Genomic DNA, 18,695 nt, shown 5'->3' on the forward strand with positions numbered 1-18,695 from the left:
CTCAGAAGATGACGACACCCTTCTGTAGTCATACGAGGAGCCTCCTCAATGGTAGTCGCTCCTCCAGAGCGACTTTTCAACCCACTCGGGGTCTACCAGTGGAGGAAACTCGGCTGGCAAAGAGACGACTCTCTCCGCTCGACCACACCACTGCGACCCAGACCTGGAAGCCTCTGGTAGGTTTTCATTGAAATGAGCTAGGATGGACTCCGAGAATAACAATGATTTTACCACCTTGAATGCTTTGTCTTGGGTGTGTGACCAGACCCAGGGCGTTTTTTGTCCAGTAGGCAGTGTAGCGGTTCTGCCAGGGCAGCCTTATGCAGTAAGAATGAATGGTAAAAATTGAGCAAGCCCAGGAATGCTTGCAGCTCCCCCTTAGATTTTGGTGTGGGGGCTTGTTGAATTGCCTTTACCTTTGCATCAGATGGGTGGATTCCAGCAACATCGATGTGGAAACCCAGGAGTTCTGTGGATTCCATGCCGATCTGGCACTTTTCCTTCTTGAGTTTTAGGCCTGCCTCACGGAAACACTGGAGTACTGCATGGAGATGTTCCACCAGGACTGCTGCTGATTCCCCCGCGATTATGAGTCATCAAAATACGGGCAGACGCTGGAAATGTTCTTCAGTGTTTGTTCCATAATACTTTGGAACAATCCTGGTGCTACGCTTACCCCAAACTGCAAGCGGCACACTCAGAATGCACCTCTGTGTCTGACGATTGTTTGTGCTTCTGCAGTAGCATCGTCTACCAGTAGCTGCTAGTAAGCCTGGGCGAGGTCTAACTTAGCAAAGATTTGGCCTCTCTGGAGCGAAGCGAGGATGTGGCTCACTACTGGTACAGGGTAAGCATGCTGCTGTAGTGCCTTGTTTATGGTGCACTTGTAGTCTGCACAGATGCATACGCCCCCATTAGGCTTAACTGGGGTCACTATTGAAGTCTTCCACTGGCTACAGTCCACAATTTGGAGTACTCCCTACTGTACCAGCTAGCTTGTCTAGTTCCACATCAATTTTAGGCTTCAACACAAAGGGAACCCTGCACGGTTTTAATTGGATTGGAGTTACTGCTGGATCGAGGTTGAGTGAAATGGGTGCCCTTTTGTATTGTCCCAACTCTGTGCTGAATACGTCAGCATATTGTTGGCATACTGCTGCTAGATCAGCTATTTGTGTTCGATGGATGCCTGTCACCCTGATGCCCAGGGCCTCGAACCAGTCCAGTCCTATGAGGCTGGTGCATGATCCCTCTATGACCACTATGCTGAGGAGACCCTCGAACTCTCTGAATTGTACTCTAATGGTAGCTTCTCCCCTTACGGGAACATGGCAATTCTGGAAGTCCGTTAGCACTAAGCTCGATAATTTGAGCGGGATTCATCATCAGCAAATGTGGTTGAAAGTCATGGAGAAGATAATGGACAGGGCCGATCCAGTATCTAGCTCCATGGAGCATGAGACCTCTTGCAGTCTTAATTGGAGTCTTATCTTTTCTTTGATGGAACGTTGGCCCCCGTGCATTGGATGCTATGCCTTCTTGAGCAGTATTCAACTCTGTTCTGTCCTGGGGGCCATTTCCCCTTGTGCTGCTGTGTCACAAGTTTCGTTTCCCATTGACGACCTCTGCAAACTCTGGCAATGTGCCCTTGCTTTCCACAGGCATGGCATACTGCTGTGTGGAATCTGCACTCTGCTCTTTCATGCTGTCCCCCACAGCTTGTGCATGTCATGGTTCCAAAAAGAAGCAGCTTTTCAAAGAACTTTGAGGCTTATTTACCTTAAAGAATCCTTTTATTTCTGCATAGCTTCAGCCAAAGTTAAGCCAAAACTGAATCCTCCCTCTCCCAATCACCCATAATAAAGCATAACTCACTCCTTCATTTTACAGTCATCAATCACATTCTTCAATTAATGTGAATTGTCCCTCCCGTATGCCTCCTGTTACAGCTGACCTTGGCAATGCTGTGCTGAGATATTGTTATGGTTAGCTAGCATATTTTCCCATCCACTAGGCTAGTATTGTCTGCTTTAACTCTAGAAGTGATATGCAGGTTAAATAAAACATGTTTACTTCTTCATATATGGCAAGCAAGAACATCCCATGTTAGCAGTCTTGACATCCGGCCCCCCTTACAAAAAGGACAGATCCTGGAATGTAAACAAAAGCATAGGTTAAGGGTTATTTTTCAGTTTGTTGGGGTGTTTAACATGAAACCTTTTATCAATCTATCTATCAGCTTTCACTTCACTGGATTTCACCCAGGTGGCTTCAGACAATGGGTATCCCTTCCATTGTACTAGGTACTGCAATTTCCCTTTAAAAATTCTAGAGTCAAGAATACGTTTTACTTCATAGTGGGTCTGTCCCACAACTACAAGGGGCCTAGGTGTCTTCTTTGGAGGAGGTCTTAAAGTGGAGCCCCGATAAGACTTCAACAAACTACAATGGAAAACTGGGTGAATTTTCCCTAAAAGTCTAGAGAGTTTTAGTTCTACTGTGACCGGGTTGATGATCCTTACTACGGGGAAAGGCCCCAAGAATTTTGGTCCCAATTTCTTGCTGGGCAATTTGAGGCATAAATACTTAGTTGACAAGTAAACCTTTTCCCCAGCTTGGAATGTTCTTTGGGGAGCCCTCTTCCTATCAGCCTGCTTTTTATAGGTTTCAGAAGTCTTTTTTAAAGCAGTTTTTGTGTTTCTCCAAACTTCTTCCCATCCTCTCACCCACTGGTCAAGCGTCTGGGAAGCGGAGGGCACCTGAGGATATTTAGGTATTGGGATGAACTCTTTTCCTGTGGCCACTCTGAAAGGTGTGTAGCCGGTGCTGCTGTGCACAGAATTATTGTACGCCACCTCCGCAAAAGGGAGGAGATCGGTCCAGTTCGTCTGTCGGTAAGAAACGTAGCATCTAAGATATTGCTCCACCATCTTGTTAGCGGATTCTGCAGCCCCATTGGTGGCCGGATGAAAAGCAGAGGATAACCCTTGAGATGATCCAGTTGGATTTTCCTCTCGGTGGCTGCTGATCAGATTTCTTTTTCGCTACAGGTCTCGGTCTGCTCTGCTGTTGAGGGTAGGGAACTGGGCAGTTCGCTGCTTGATGTCCCTGTTGTCCACATCAGAAGCACGCAAGTGGCGGCCCTGCAGGTGGTCTGGGTCTTTCGGTAGATGTAGTTGTTGGCGGTCTCCAGGGGGTTGGTTGTCATCTGGGTTGTTCTGGTTTTGGTTCAATTTCAGGAAAGGGAGGCTTCTTATAGCGAGAGAGCTTAACATCCAGCTTCACCGCTGTCTGGTACCACTCCTTTAGCCAATCAGGTACTTCTCGATAGATGCAGGCCTGAGAGAGGTGATTGTCTAACCCCTCGATGAAGTGATGGATTAGGGACTGCTCAGGCCACCCCTCTATTCGACCTGCTATCTTGCGGAATTCTTGCATGTACTCCAGGGCAGGCTTGCCGGCTTGTTTTATTTTGTGGATCTGTCCGGCTGCTTTGAGACCGATGGATGGGTCCTCAAATTGTTCTATCAGACTTAAGAGAAAGAGGTGGGGATTTTCCAATTCGGGGGGTTGCTCACTATATAAATTATTCAGCCATTCAGCTGCTTCTCCCTCTAGGTTGGATGCAATAACATCAAACCATGGCACCTGGGTCCGGATAGTGGTAGGCCCAGTGGTTCAAGTGAGAGCACCCTTGGTTGAGGAAAAAAAATCAGCTTCTCTGGGTCCCCATCGAAGGTTGCTTTGAAGGGTGGTGCAAACACAGGCTGCTGCGGCCCCCACTGGGGCTGTTGCTGCTGGCCCCACCCTGGTTGCTGGTCTAGTCTCCGCGCTTGTGGTGCCTTCAGTTGCTGTTGGCCCCATCCTGCCTGCTGATCCAATGGCTGCTGGGCTCTCTGCTGTTGACATGATGCCCCCAGTTGCTGTTGGCCCCATCCTGCCTGCTGATCCAACAGTTGCTGGGCTCTCTGCTGCTGGCCAGCAGGGGCTGGTGGTGCCCCCTGCTGCTGCAGGCCTCCCAATGGTGGCTATGCAAGTGGGGGTTGTAGTGGTCTTCTCTCCTGTTGGACTGCAGGGGGTGGTGACACTCTCTGCTGCTGTAGGCCCCTCAATGGCTGCTGGACATGCTGGGCCTCCCTCATCTGCAAGGTCACTGGCTGTAGCTCTCCTGGCTTTTGCACCACCCCAAGCTGCTGCAAGGCCTCTATTAGTTGATGTAGGCTCAGAGATGGCTGATCACTCATCTGTGGGGGTTGCCCAATTTCACCTTGCTGTAGGGGCCCCAGGCTGGGGCTTCCTCTTTCTGTGGGGCTAGAGGCTCTGGCAGGGGACCCCAGGGGTTGAAAGCTAATTGATCTGTGAGGGAAGGCCTGGGGGCCTCTCTCAACAGGAGTTGCTCTTCGCTCTTCTAATTCTTCAAATCTCTCTGCCAGGTATTCTAGTGACCCACTGCGAGCTGCAGGTGGGCATTTCCACTCACCCGAGTCTTCAGCGACAGATGGCTGGGCAGCTCTCCACTGTTGGGGGGAAGGTGATATGTAAAAATCCCTTCGTCGTGACTCATGCTCATCTGTTGGCAGGGCTGTATGGAAACCTCCAGAGCAGTGGTTCTCAACCTGTGGGTCGCGACCCCATTTGGGGTCAAACAATCATTTCCCGGGGGTCACCAAACAAGGCTGTCCGCCATTTTTTTCCCCTTTTCTTTAGCTGTGCTACTCCCTCTTATTCTATTGGCTTTTGAAAGCCAATAGAAGAGACTCTATTCAAGAGACTCTATTATATTGGCCTTCGAAAGCAAATAGAATCTATTGGCTTTTGAAAGCCAATAGAATAGACTTTCTTGAATAGAGTCTAATTCTATTGGCTTTCAAAAGCCAATAGGAATTGTCCAGGCTGTCTCTGCCTTGCTGAGCCCACCAAAAGCCCCAGTCTGCAAACGGTGCTGCAAGGCAAACTTTCTGGAAAGCTTCCCTAACAGTTGAGAATCACTGCTCCAGAGCCTTTACTCAGCTTATCCCAGTCTGACGACCAAATCAGCTCTCCTGATAGTTTTGGCTTTGCTCCCAGCTGGGGAGTTTGCAAACTCTGGCAATGTGCCCTTGCTTTCCACAGGCACGGCATACTGCTGTGTGGAATCTGCACTCTGCTCTTTCATGCTGTCCCCCGCAGCTTGTGCATGTCATGGTTCCAAAAAGAAGCAGCTTTTCAAAGAACTTTGAGGCTTATTTACCTTAAAGAATCCTTTTATTTCTGCATAGCTTCAGCACATACAAAGTTAAGCCAAAAACTGAATCCTCCCTCCTCCAATCACCCGTAATAAAGCATAACTCACTCCTTCGTTTTTACAGTCATCGGTCACATTCTCCAATTAATGTGAAGTGTGAATTGTCCCTCCCGTATGCCTCCTGTTACAGCTGACCTTGGCAATGCTGTGCTGAGATATTGTTATGGTTGGCTAGCATATTTTCCCATCCACTAGGCAAGTATTATCTGCTTTAAATCTAGAAGTGATATGCAGGTTAAATAAAACATGTTTGCTTCTTCATATATGGCAAGCAAGAACATCCTATGTTAGCAGTCTTGACAGCGCAGCTCTGTGGGGAAGTTGCTTGCTCTGTGGAGCGTGGCTGTCTGGGTGGCTCTCTCTGCAAGCAAACAATTTCTTCACTCTCATTGGCCTCCCCCAATCCTTCTGCGGTCTTTTGGTGGATCGCTTTGGGGCTAGTGTCTGTTTTAGGTGGCTGGAGAGTCTTCATTACCCCTCCAGCAGCCTCTTCAGCCATGACTTCCTTCAATGCGTCTTGGAAAGTCAGTTTCTCCATGGCGAATAGGCGCTGCTGTAATTCTTTATTATGCAGGCCACAAACGAACCTGTCTCTGAGATGGTCTTCCAGGTCAGGGAACTCTCTTTGGCGTGAAGCTTGGAGAAGGGCTGCTGCAAACTCTACTGCAGATTCCCCGGATCTCTGCTCACATTGCTCGAATGCATAGCGCCAGGCGATTACTGAGAGTTTCGGTTCAAAATGTTCCCTTAATTTTTTCTTGAGGTCTGCGTAGGCCACAGTCTCTATACTTACTGGTGCTATCAGGTTTTCAGCGATATTAAACATGGCTTGTCCACAGACGCATAGTAAGGTTACCATCTTCAGGCCATCGTCTGTGATCTGGTTAGACCAGAGATAGTTGTCTACTCGGGAGATGTATGAGCTCCACTGTTCCGGATGAGTAATATCAAACTCGTTGAGCCTTCCCAATTTAGCCATTTGGGGAGGCCCCTGTGGTGCTGGTTAATGCCTGTACTGCTGTGGTTGGAGCTGTGCTGCACTTTGGGATCCTGGGGACAGATCCCTCAGGTATATTTGTGCCTCCAGTGTGTCTTACTGGTGGCAGGCAGGGCGGGGAGTATGGTCCCACCAGGGCTCTTTACCTGGTCTGACACCCAGTGATTTCAGCGTGTCTCCAGTGTGGCTTATTGGTAGGCGGGTGTGAGAACTAGGCCTGCCAGGGCTCTTTACCCATCCTATCACCCAATGATTTCAGTCTCTTGGTTAGCAGCAGCTGTCTCCTCTGCAGCATCCCATCTTCGTCACCACTTTTGTGTAGTGGGCTTCAGTAGGCAAGGAGCAGACCAGCATAGTTACAATGTTATTTATTGACTCAAACTAGAACTAGAGAACTGCAGGTAATTGCCTGTAATTTATACTCTGAGCCCACAGGGCCTTAACCAATCACAATACTTGAAAAACCTGCCCAAATATGAATGTTCAAAGTTTCCCTCCAAAACAGTTGGAGTTAACAATCAGGGTCATCTAAAGGTTAGTTTCATTTTAGCTTCATAAGCAGTTGGAGAAGTTAGTTTCACTTTAGCAGGGATTAACACAATTTATATTCAATACATAACACTAGACATCTAACCAGCTGTGGGTGATGTGCACATACTCCTTCCTTCTCCTTTACCATCCATACTGTGATGTGGGAAGCAGGAAACATGTGTCACACTTGCTAAAACCCATGTCGTATGAAGTACTATGTATTTAACAAACAATGGAAAAACAGTGCCATCCCCAGTTTACAGTTTTAGATTACTAATCCATATTTACTATAATAAACTGGTTCTTTGCACATGTAGGGGAAGGCTGATCATTGTTATTGTCAACTCTACAATGCTGTGTGAAGATTTAATGCTATATTTAAAAGCTGAGCTGTTTTCCTGTATATATTATATGTTTGTTTTTCCTCCTTTTTCTGTTACTTTTCCCATTTTGTTGTATCCCTTACTTAAATTATATATATTATAGTAAATACTATTTCATGTTTTCCACTCATTTGTTTAATTGGGTTCTCTTTGAATAGTTTTAGGATGTGGAGAACAGGTCATGCTTTACATAATATTTATGCAGAAATATTGAATTTCAAATGGGTTCGCAAACCTTTAAGCATCACTGCAATTTAGTGTTTCTAAACATATCTGCTATGGACTAAATTCCATATAAGGTAGAAACACTTTATTTCAAGAACACACATATATTGAAATTTGCTGTTTTAAAAGCTAGCACTTGTAGTAATATCTTTCTATTAATTCCATTTTGCTGAACAAAGAATATTTAAGCAAAAAAATCACCTTAGATATAAAGTATAATTATCTTTCTTCTTAAAGCTATTTACAGATTTATAGCTTACAAAATATAATTCTATTTATTTCATCAAAGACTAATCTTATGACTAACCTTATAAACTGAGATCCAGATTATGAGTTTGCAATCTGTTCATTCCTGAATTCATGACTATTAATAGTTAAAGAATAGTAAAATAATTCATTATTTATACAACTAAGAATTACTTGGTGTTCATATGTACAACAAATGAAAAAGATAGATGCCATTTTTTTCAGTTAGTAAGCTTAAATATGCAACTAAATAATATTAAAATTAGTTGATGAATAAAAAAATAAATTGATATTTTAAACTTCAGAAAAGAAAGTCAATTTTTACATTGGAGAGATGTGGAAAAAGTGTCCCCTGGGAATAGCATTGCATCCAACATAAAGGATAAGATGTCAGAATGGCCAGTGAATCTTTTCCTGAATGAGACTGCAGGTTCCCAGTGCCATAATGCTCCTTGAACACATTGGATTTGAAACTATGCACCATGTCCCTTCCTGAGCTGGCTGAATCACAACCATTGCAATATGCTTGTTTTCATTTATTTATTTGTTATTGTTGGAATAAAAAGGCAGAGTATATATTCAGTAATAAATAAACAAATCACTTCCTGCTTATGATCAGATAGTCCATCTCTGAGCCCCAACGTAATATTTCCAGAAATGTTGCATTCTGTAATGTATGTACTGTATTTAGACTGCAACTGAAGCCTCTCTATATCAATATGCCACACTCACATTCCTATTTTTATGTTTTGCAGAGTAGGACTATAACTGAAATCTAGCCTGTACAGCATTAAGACAGAAGTGGGAAGGAAAGCCTGGCTCACCTCCAGCTCTTCCTCCAAGGGTCTTCTGGTTTGTAATGAGGGTTTATATCAGTCTTGATCAGTTCTGACCTGAACTGGCCTCCAAACAACTATCACAATGACAAAGCCTTCATCTCCCAGTAATCCCCTAGTCTGCTGGGACTTTAGGTAGATTGTTGCACTATTTCACGTTTCTGGTTTGGGGCAAAGGCCATCATTTCTTTCAATATTGAGATAATTCTGCAGGAAATACATCTATGCTGATGACCCACAGTGCCATTTTTAGACTTATTCCAAAGGACCTTATGACTTTTTATTTGTTTTGTTCTGATGCACCTGCATAGGGAGAAGAAAGAATCCAATTATTTCATGACAATATGTATCAAGCGCCTTCTAAAAGAGTAAAGCCTTGAATAGGGGAGACAAGTACCATGAAGGCTGAGTTCTTTTAACTTTTTTTTTTAAAACACAGTATTATCTTCTTGTGAAGCTTCTGTTAAGGGCAACTGGTTCAGCCCTGGAGACTTTTGCTATCTTTAATGCTATTTTACTGAAATATCAATCCCCTATATTTACTTTCAAATGCATAATTACTGTACTACATTGTATAATGGCATATTTCAGGAAAATGACCTTCATAGTTACCTCAAGGCTTTCTGACTTAAGCATTGAATTATATACTATTCAGTTCTTTAACATCAATAATCCTGCCTGCTTTGACTTGTTAACTTAATAGCTTTACCCAACGAGCTTAGCACTTCTCGATTCTTTTGGCTTGCAATTGCTAACTAGAGATGTTTTGTGAGGATTAAACCTGAGAAAAGCATGTGCCTTCAATGTGTTTTGATAATAGCAAGGACTTGGGTTCCAATCCAGCGGAAAACTCTCTTGGGAAGCCCATGAAGTGAATGGAACTTTTCAGAATTTTGAATCACCTTCTATTATTTCTTCAGCTTCAAGCTCTGTGTGAGTCTGTCCCCTTTAGACAGTTGGCTTTACAATTCCTTTCAGATAAATGCAGTAGAAGGGAAGCAAAAAAATATGTCCAAATTGTGACTAATAGGTTATAATAAGAGGCATCTTTTAAGAGAGGTTGGCCAAAATCTTCTCCAATATAATTAACACGTTCCTTGTAAAAACAACAAGGTGATGAGTCCCAGTTAGGTGTAGGTAAGGCATCTGGCTAGAAACTGAAACACATGAATTCTAGTCCCACCTTAGGCACAAAGCCAGCTATGTGACCTTGGGCCAGTTACTTTCTCTAAGTCCTAGGAAGGAGGCAATGGCAAACAACTTCTAAAAAAAAGTTGTCAAGGAAACTGCAAGGAATTATCTTGGAGAACTGGACATGATTGAATAGGGGAAAAAAATGGGTCACCTTTCAGGAAATGGCCAGAATCTTCTCCTGCTATACTAGCATATTCCCTGTGCCTGTAAAAAGAAAAAAAGAGTTCTGAAATCTGCTTCCAGTGCCCAGCATTTGAGAAAGGGATTTATCCTAAAAATCCTGAGAAAGATGAGATACAAACATGTATTTATAATAAAATCCTAAAGATTTGTGTATTCTGACAGTCTCAATAAATAGTTGGTTTTCCACTGTGCCTAATCTATTCAGAAGCTTTTACTATGCAGGAAAGTGGAAGAGGTGGCCTACACACATCTGAGCTTCTATCTCATTCTCAAAGTAATATCAGTTAGAATAATTCCAGTAGCTTAAAACCATTATTTAAATAATTCCCCCATTGATGTAACTCTCAGGGAGGCTTGCGAATAGAGCAGCCACCCCCCTCCCAAGATAGACATCTATCTTTCTTATCCTGCAAAGTAGAATATGCCAGAAAATTCCCTTTGTTATTTACTTAATATTCACTGCTACTATCCACATGTTATTTTATCCTAGACTTAATATACCATAATCAGATGTATAATTTAGGTCTATCGAGAAGGATGGGTCGTCTTTCCAAGGCTTCTTTTGTTTTGTGTAAAAGTATTCCAAGCAGTCCAACTTGTATAACTACAGCCAAAAAATGTAACTGAACTACAACTTATTTCTCATTGAATATCAGCAAATGCAGGTAGTTTGTTCAATGGTTTTTACAATAAACTGAAACATGCAAAATGATTTCTGGCTTTGTGCTACCTCATGATGGCCAAATTCATAGACAATAGTATGTGTGTTGTATAATCATAATAGCTGATCTCACACATCATGCTAAGCCAAAAGAAAACAAATCACACTATGGCTTAGCATGAAGTATGAACCAGACCACTGACTTAACTAGTCAAGATTTTAAATCCTAAGAATTTAATCAAGGAATTTTCCAAAGAGGGCACCTGGACTTTGTGCCAAGAGACCCTCTAAAACTGGTTCCATGCTACTAACAGATAAAGGAGGATTTGACGAATAGATATTTCTGTAGGTTCGTCTACTCTAAGAGGAAGACAGATCAGTTAGAATTTACAATCTACAGCCTACTGGGAATCCTCAGATGATTCCTGTGTATGCTTATTAAATATTATTGAGTAATGGGGAGGAAAGCTGTATCACTGGATTGCTACATTCACAGGAAACTCTAAAGCACCTTTTGTTCTAGTGTGTTATGCAAACATAGATGGTATGGCTAGCTTATTGTTCAGTGTCCTGGATGAACTAGCAAAATTATCTAAATCTATCTACTATCTATTTATCCATCCATCCATCCAACCAACCAACCATCCAATTTGAAGATCACCTATCTTCCTCACAAAGCGACTCTTGCTAGAGTTTGAGTCAACCCTAATTTACCCATTACTGTGGGTAAGTATGTTTAATTGTAAAGACTAAAATCAGCAAGACACAATCTAACATTGCTTTGACTAGACAGAACCATTGAAATGTGGAGCAATAACATTCCAGTGACAAGGTTCAAAAAACAATGGCTTGAATTCTGTGTTCTGCAGTGTGCAGAGTGCTGCATATGGTATATCATGACGTCTTACTTGTCCAGGCTAAAGCAATTTATCTAGCACTATCAAGTCCTTGGTGACCTGCTGTTATTTAATTCCTGCACAGAGGATTGAATTTCTGGAAGAAGATAGATTTATCTTTCTTTTTGGTCTAAAATCTGATATTGTGCAGACCCCATAATTGCACAACATTATAGATATTTGATTTTGCTCATAAATGGGACAGATTTTGAAGGTGTGATGTTTCTTCTATGTCTTTCATCCAGGAATCTGCAATCATCAAAGGATGTGTCCCAGATCATAACACATATATTCTTTCCCATCCAACACTATAGACCTGTGCAGAGCCTTTGAAAGAGGTAGCCCCTTGGTGCAGGCATATTATTGGCAAGGTTCACAGAAGCTGTTTTCAACTGTGCATACTCACTTTATTCTACTCACATCTTTATTAATTGGAAAAGTGGTACATACGTCATAGGGCTTTTTCCTGCTTGAGCCTGGCCATGGTGCAAACATGCCCAATGTCTTTTTCTGTGCTATATCCTTGTGACAGGACCTTAATCTCATCCCTGTTCAAGCAACTGAAAATCAGGTCATTGAACTTGTCACACCATTATTATTGTTGTTGTTGCTGTTGCTGTTGTTATTGCAATGACTCAGCAGTTAAAGATGCTGAACTTGTCATCTGGAAAGCTGACAACTCAGGTTCAACACCCTGGCAGTGCACAACAACGTCTGCCCACCTAGCAGTTTGAAAGCATGCAAATGTGAGTAGATAAATAGGTACCACATTGGTGGAAAGGAAACAGCATTCCATGTACCTTCAGCATGACCATGGAAAATGCTTTCAGACAATGCTGACTCCTCGTTTCTCCCTCCAAGAAACAGAGGTGAACTCTGCGCTCTGGAGTTTGACACAGCTGGACTAGGAAATCTTTACGTTTTACCTATTATTTCTGACCACATAATTTCAAGCAACCAGCATCTATTTCTACTTAATTTGCATGTTTACTGTAACATGGACCAATCATTCCTTTTGTGTGTCCTTGCTATGAAACAATTAACTTATTCTTAATGGTGAGAAATGGTAAAAAGATATAAATTAAATGGGGGATATTCCTCATGAGAAAATGACAGTTTTTTAAAAACACTGTTGAAATATGATGGGAAATTGTAGAGCCAGCCCAAGATATTTCATTTTCAAAGAAAAATATCCTATCATCTAGGGTATCCATAAATTATGATTTTAAAAAAATGATGACCACAATGGTGCGATTAAAGTTCTACCTATTTTTATGTGCGACACAGATGTAATTCACATTAAAAAATTGGGGAAGAGCTTTGATTACAGTAGCATATTCCCCTCTTGACCTTTTTGATCACACCCATTGGATACTCTTGTTGTCATCAAACCCCATCATATAAGGTAAGATCGGTTATTCTAGTCCCAAAAGGGGAGATGGCATTGTGGATCTATCCACTGGAAGAATAACTTGTTTTGCTTTGTATGATGATGATTTGTTAATTGGACACTCTTCTTCAGGCAGCAAAATTTCTTGGGTTGACCTACAAAAGTAAGGCATCTAAAATTATTTATTGTCCTTCAGAGCATTCAGATCAGTTGCAAAAGGCCATTTTAACTCCTAAAACAATTACAGCTTATTCCTGTTTCTCAACATTTCCCTGGTTCTAGAACAGGTGTTCTCAACCTTGGCAACTTCAACAGTCCACAAGTCTTAAAGTTGCCAAGGTTGAGAACCCCTGTTCTAGATAGACAAAAATCTGCTTTCCCACTGGAGAGCTGCAACCAGAAAGGGCTGTTCAGCAAGGTTCCTGTGTAGTCTCCCTATCCCTGACTGCTTAGCCTTAGACCCTGACTTTCTCATTTTGAGAAGGCAACTGTGGAGGGTGCCAATATATATGCGTGGACAGAATCCTCCGCCCTTTCAGCAAATCTGTTTTCTCTGTGAGGATCTTCCTCGCATGAAAGTGAACAGAAAGCTTCTTCAGGCTTCCTTTTCTAACATGGGAACATTGGTGTGTGAAATGAGAGGCATACTGGGTTCCTGTCCCATTTTAGACTTTAGAGAAAAAGCTCAATACTTATACAGAGTTTCTGCCTTAGTAGTTTCGAAGGGTCAATAGACAATGTGCTGCCTATTCCTACGGTTCTCATTCTGTTGTGTGGGAGCTCATGTCTGGAGTTGTTTCCACCGAAAGAGGGGTAAGGCAAGGGTATATTCTAGCCCTCCCTTTTTCAGTTTGCACACGAATTCAATAATTCAGGACCTTTCGTCTTCTAATCATCACTCTCACGGTTAGCAGGTCATGTAATTCCAGGACTAGCACTGATGATGTTATCTAGTTTGGGTAAACAAATGTCTGCAAGGAATCAACCAAGCTCAGAGAGGATCAAGGACCCCACAATTCCAGCTTTGCTATATGTAGACAATGGAGTCATGTTTCCTGTCTTCCAAGTGGGAATGAGAAGGCATTGAGGGCACTGACTTCCTTTTGCCTAAAAGAACAACTTACAGTAAATTATCATGTGTTAGTGTTTGCACGACATAACAGTAAGTTATATACGTAAATGGCAAATCAGTGAATTTCCCCCCCTCCAGTAGAGCATGTATGTATTTATAAAAACCTGGGGTGTCCTAGGCTTCCTTATCCTGAAGTTCTCTTAACAGGTAAGTGTAACCCAATGTAGCTCCATAGTGTCTTAAGGTTCTTCTGTTGAAAGGAGGAAAGGAAATATTTTAATCTCACAAGGTTTTTCTTGCTAAGATCATCTCCCAGGTTCTTTGTGGTGTTCAATTTGCATTTTTACAAAGTTTAATATCCTGAAAGCTGTCCAGTCCAAATTAATAATAGCAATACTCACAGTTCCAAGATGCATCAAGAAGGCTGTTCTATGGATAGAGATAGTCTGGGATATTGATTTTCAAACCACTTTAAGCCTAGTATTCAACTACACAGTTTATGGATTCTTTTCAAATGGGCCTGTGGAACTGTCTTATCTTCAATTCTAATTCTGAAATTTCATTGTGCTTTCAGCTTGGCCAGTCTGGATGTACTCCGCAGGTGTGGGGACAGTATATAAATATCTCTTTTCAGCAGTGCTTATATCCATGTGGCTCTGGGGACTCCTTAAGTCATATGCTTCTTTGTTGTTCTCTCTACAAGGAATCAAGGAAGATATATATTTATTCCATTTTTAAAAAAATACCCTGATAGAGAGCACAATGTCTATCTGTCACTGCTTCTATTTAACCAGGGCCCTCACATATCTTTCCAGATCGTCTGATTTTGTGCTATAATTTCTTGCATCTCTCCTATTTAGGGTTTAGGTATAGCACAAATTTTGATGATTGCCACTGGCATCTGTACTACAGTTACTGTAATAATGTATTTTATATATTATTTTTAAATTTTATTGATAATTACAGCTGTATTTATTTTATTGTTATGCTTTCTGGCCCAAAGGCTCCCATCCCATTTTAGCCTTTAAAGAAAAAGTTAAATATTTACACACTTTTCATCTTAGTAGTTTGGAAGGGAGCAGATCATGTGTTCTTTATCGCCACTGTTCTCATTCCCATTGCAATCTGCAGAGCACCAACTACAAAGAGAGGGAGAGAAATATAAAGGCAACTGGTATAAATGTATGGGGAAAATTCATTTTATTTCCTAAATCAACCATAAAAATTCCTTTTGGTCCATAAGTTCTATCAATGTAAATGTAGCATTTAAGAACATGACAGAACCAATGCAAGGCCAATCATGTCCAATCTATCCAAGAAGCATAATCCCACCTGACCATATACTGGCATAAGGAGTATGGTCTTACATTCAATTAAAAAGCATAGAAAATAGATAAAAAAAATCATGAAAAACTAGAAGATATATTAAAAAGAAAGCATATATAAAAATAAGAGTCTAAAAGAATGTTCAGGAGCATTCGATTGGTGTAAGGGAGCATTAAGGTTAGTATGTGGAAGACTATATCAATTGTACTTATGAAACATTAACGCTGCAGTCTTACAGCTACTGATTTGAGAATACATTCCACTGAACTAAATGGGGATTAATACTGAGAAAGCATGGGTTTATTTTATTTGACTGGTAAGGCATTATCCAAAAACTATCATCTGAAGTATTTTTAGATAAAGATGAAGTCTCCAATTGAATTCATCTCCTGATGTCTTCATGAATTGTCTATGTAATTTTCTAGGCAGCAGTAAGGAAGCAGTTTGTCATTAACTTCTTCATGAGTTTAACATTTTTTTAAAATGTTCCAATCTGCTTTACAGTCCCAGCGATTGCCTAGTAGTCTCCCACCCAAGTCCTAATTAATACTGCTTAATTTATTCTAGGTGCGAGGAGGTAGACCTCAGCCAAGATTGGCTAACTATGTACTTATCTTTCTTTATAACAACAGGGCCTTATTTCCTTCCCAGTGTAGTCTGTGTTGTGATTTTCCCCATTGATTGAGGCAGCTCATGGGGACAGGGCAGCATTGCAATGCACAGCTAGCACAATTGATTATTAATCTGGAGTGTACCCTTCCTTGGATGAGGCCTGTTTGTGTCAAAAGTCCCAGACAAATATACCCAACATGCTTTCCTCATAATATAGTTGAACTGTTAAATATGTGAACAACTATGTTCTCTATGCTAAAGGCATCTCTTTTTAAGTGTTGTTTTCAGTTAAACGGGCTTTATGCCATTGGTATTAATAAATTGCAATATGTGATGAGATCTTTAAAAATATTATAGAATAGAATAGAAAATAATAGAATTGGGAGGGACCTTGGAAGTCTTTTAGTCCAACCTCCTGCTCAAGCAGGAGATCCTATATCATTCCAGACAAATGACTGTCCAATCTCTTCTTAGAAACCCCAGTGATGGAGGATTAAAACAAACCATTTTTTTCTCAAACTGATTGAGTATTAAATGTTTCCACTCCCCCCCCCCCCCGCAAAGCAAAGGAAGCTTTCAGATTAAGTGCAGATTTGTTGTAGGATTATGCCTCTAGTGCTCTAAACAAAGTAGAAGTGGAAGAAACAATAGGTAGCACTTTTAAGCTACCTCAGTTTTAATGAGAAATCAGCAGACTAAGGAAATATTTTGCTCTGCTTTTTTCAGGTGTAAATTATGAAAAGAAATCTGAAATATTGGAATAAGTAATGGAAAACCTGCCTTTAACAATCAATCTATGGGAAGGAATATGTGCACAGAAAACTCATTTGAGGACATTATGAGAAAGTTAAACTTGTGTATTTCATGGTCCTCTCCATTTCTGGAAAGCAAAACCCCCCTTCCACTTCCTCTTCTTTATCTAGGTGTCATTTGGCCTGTGACACCTTCCCCCAGACATTGACCAAATATGCAACAAATGTCAATACATTTTAAAGAAAAGCTTGACAAAATTGCTTATATAAGTTTGTATTCTAGAGTTTGAGTTTCAGCCAAAATTAAATAAGTTAAACAGTATTCATTCGTTTCAGCAAAATAGTTTTAATATGGGTTTAACACTCTTTTGAGGCGTCTTAAAATATTGGGGGGAGGGGGTGTTCCTGCTCCTCATCCTCAAAAGGACTTAACTCTTGATTTGAGCTCTGTATCAGTTAAGAGCCCTGAGAAAAATAGGCCTAAGTATATTGTTGTGGTGCATTTTTAAACAACAGAAACACCCCTGTCTAGGCTGTGCCACTTCAAACTGTAACAGTGAGAGAAAGCTCCCTTCCACGTCAAAAGATTCTGTCTCTCGGAAACGGAAACGGCACATCTTCTCCTGCCGGCTTTTCTTTTCGCCCACATGTTTTTCCCAGTCAAACGGATCAGTCAAGTGAGTCCCATCTGCAGTCTGAAGTACTGTTGGCCAAACAATAGTTGCAATCTAGGGTTTTTGGGATGTTGCAGAAAAGTTGTTTTAGTCAGAAAACGCCAACAGTTTATGGGTGAAACCCAATGCGGACCTGCATTCTAGGCGCCTCAGGCTGATTCGCCCCATTAGCTGGTCAGCCATTTTTTTTTTTTAACCGCGCACCTGGGCCCCCCGGGAATTCGGGATGGGGGGGTGATTGGAGAAAGCGCGCGAAAGGGGGAACGCGCGCGCTTGTTTTCCACGCGCCTCGCTCCCTCTCGGCCATTTTAGTGCCACCAACTCTTCCTATTTGGGGCCCTGCTCCTTTTCTATGAAATACCGTGAAGTATTAATATTCAGAGAGTTATCTTAAGCTTGGGGAAGGGAGGCTACTTCTTCACTTTTGCATAAGCGGAGACAAATTACAGCACACGGCTTGCTTTCAGAACGGAACGCGGCGCTTGCAGGGCGGCCTGACCTCCGCACCTCTCGTCTTGCAAGCTGAGCACTCTCTCGCCTCTCACGACCGCCAGCAGCGTGGGCATTGCCTTGGCAGAGTTTTCCCTAACCCAAGAGCTGTGACCTTACGGTGGGTCCTTGGTATCATCAGCGCTAGGTCTCCCTGCTTCGTTATCACTCAAGATTACTCCTTGGAATTCGGGAAGGAACTCATCTTCTTTGGTTCATCCTGATAAACGAGAGCAGGACAAGGGGAATCACTCGGTTTTGTTCTCTGCCTATGAATTGGTGTAAAACCCCTCAATCTACGAACGCTGAAGTAGCTCTCCGTGATCCCAGAAGCGGAGGGGACAAAACGGGAAAAAGCACTTTCCCCATTGAGCTTCAGCTCAAGCCAGGAGCCCAGGGTCCGCCTACCTTCACTTCAGGATTAACTTGTCAAACAAAAAGAAGCAAAAGGGGAGGTCCGCTTTAGGTCCGTCTGATTTAGATGCGTAGTTAAACATCTTTCCAGCCACTGGGTCTAGCTCAAGGAATCGTTGACTGTCTTCCCGCTCTTCGGCTGCAAGTTTCAGGAAGTCCAGCTATTTAAATGGAAACCCATTCTTTTTCTCCCAGGGCATTGTTCACCAGTTGTAGCTGGACTTCTGCCGTGAAAGGCAAAGCTGTTTTGCATCCTGTACCCGACTTTCTTCATCAGTGGTTTAATGCACCTCTCAACCTTTTCTCTTTAATAAAAAGAACCGTCTTGTCCAGATTATGGGCAACATTCTGAGTCTTGTAAAGCACGTGCCTTGAACTTCTGGTCGGGGGGGGGTCATTATCTTCAGACCAATGTTTGCTCAGTAACAAATTTATTGTTATTTGTTCATTTATTAAATTTATTTATTAAATTTGTTTTATTTATTATTTGTTTACTTATTAAACAAATTGTTATTGGCGCGATTGGGCGC

At 41.9% G+C, this 18,695-nt stretch overlaps 1 long non-coding RNA gene across 1 annotated transcript; it reads right to left on the bottom strand.

Moving 5' to 3' along the window:
* Positions 1–8,144: 8,144 nt before the first annotated feature.
* Positions 8,145–16,267, bottom strand: LOC120300265. The gene is made up of 4 exons (XR_005554612.1): positions 14,951–16,267; positions 14,300–14,594; positions 9,848–9,900; positions 8,145–8,805 (listed from the first exon to the last, which is right to left on the bottom strand). It is a non-coding gene; the product is annotated as an uncharacterized LOC120300265 (long non-coding RNA).
* Between the last annotated feature and the right edge of the window lie 2,428 nt (positions 16,268–18,695).

Source organism: Crotalus tigris, unplaced genomic scaffold (genome assembly GCF_016545835.1).
Source record: "Crotalus tigris isolate CLP2741 ecotype Arizona unplaced genomic scaffold, ASM1654583v1 scf7180000024339.11422700, whole genome shotgun sequence".
Lineage (NCBI taxonomy): Eukaryota > Metazoa > Chordata > Lepidosauria > Squamata > Viperidae > Crotalus > Crotalus tigris.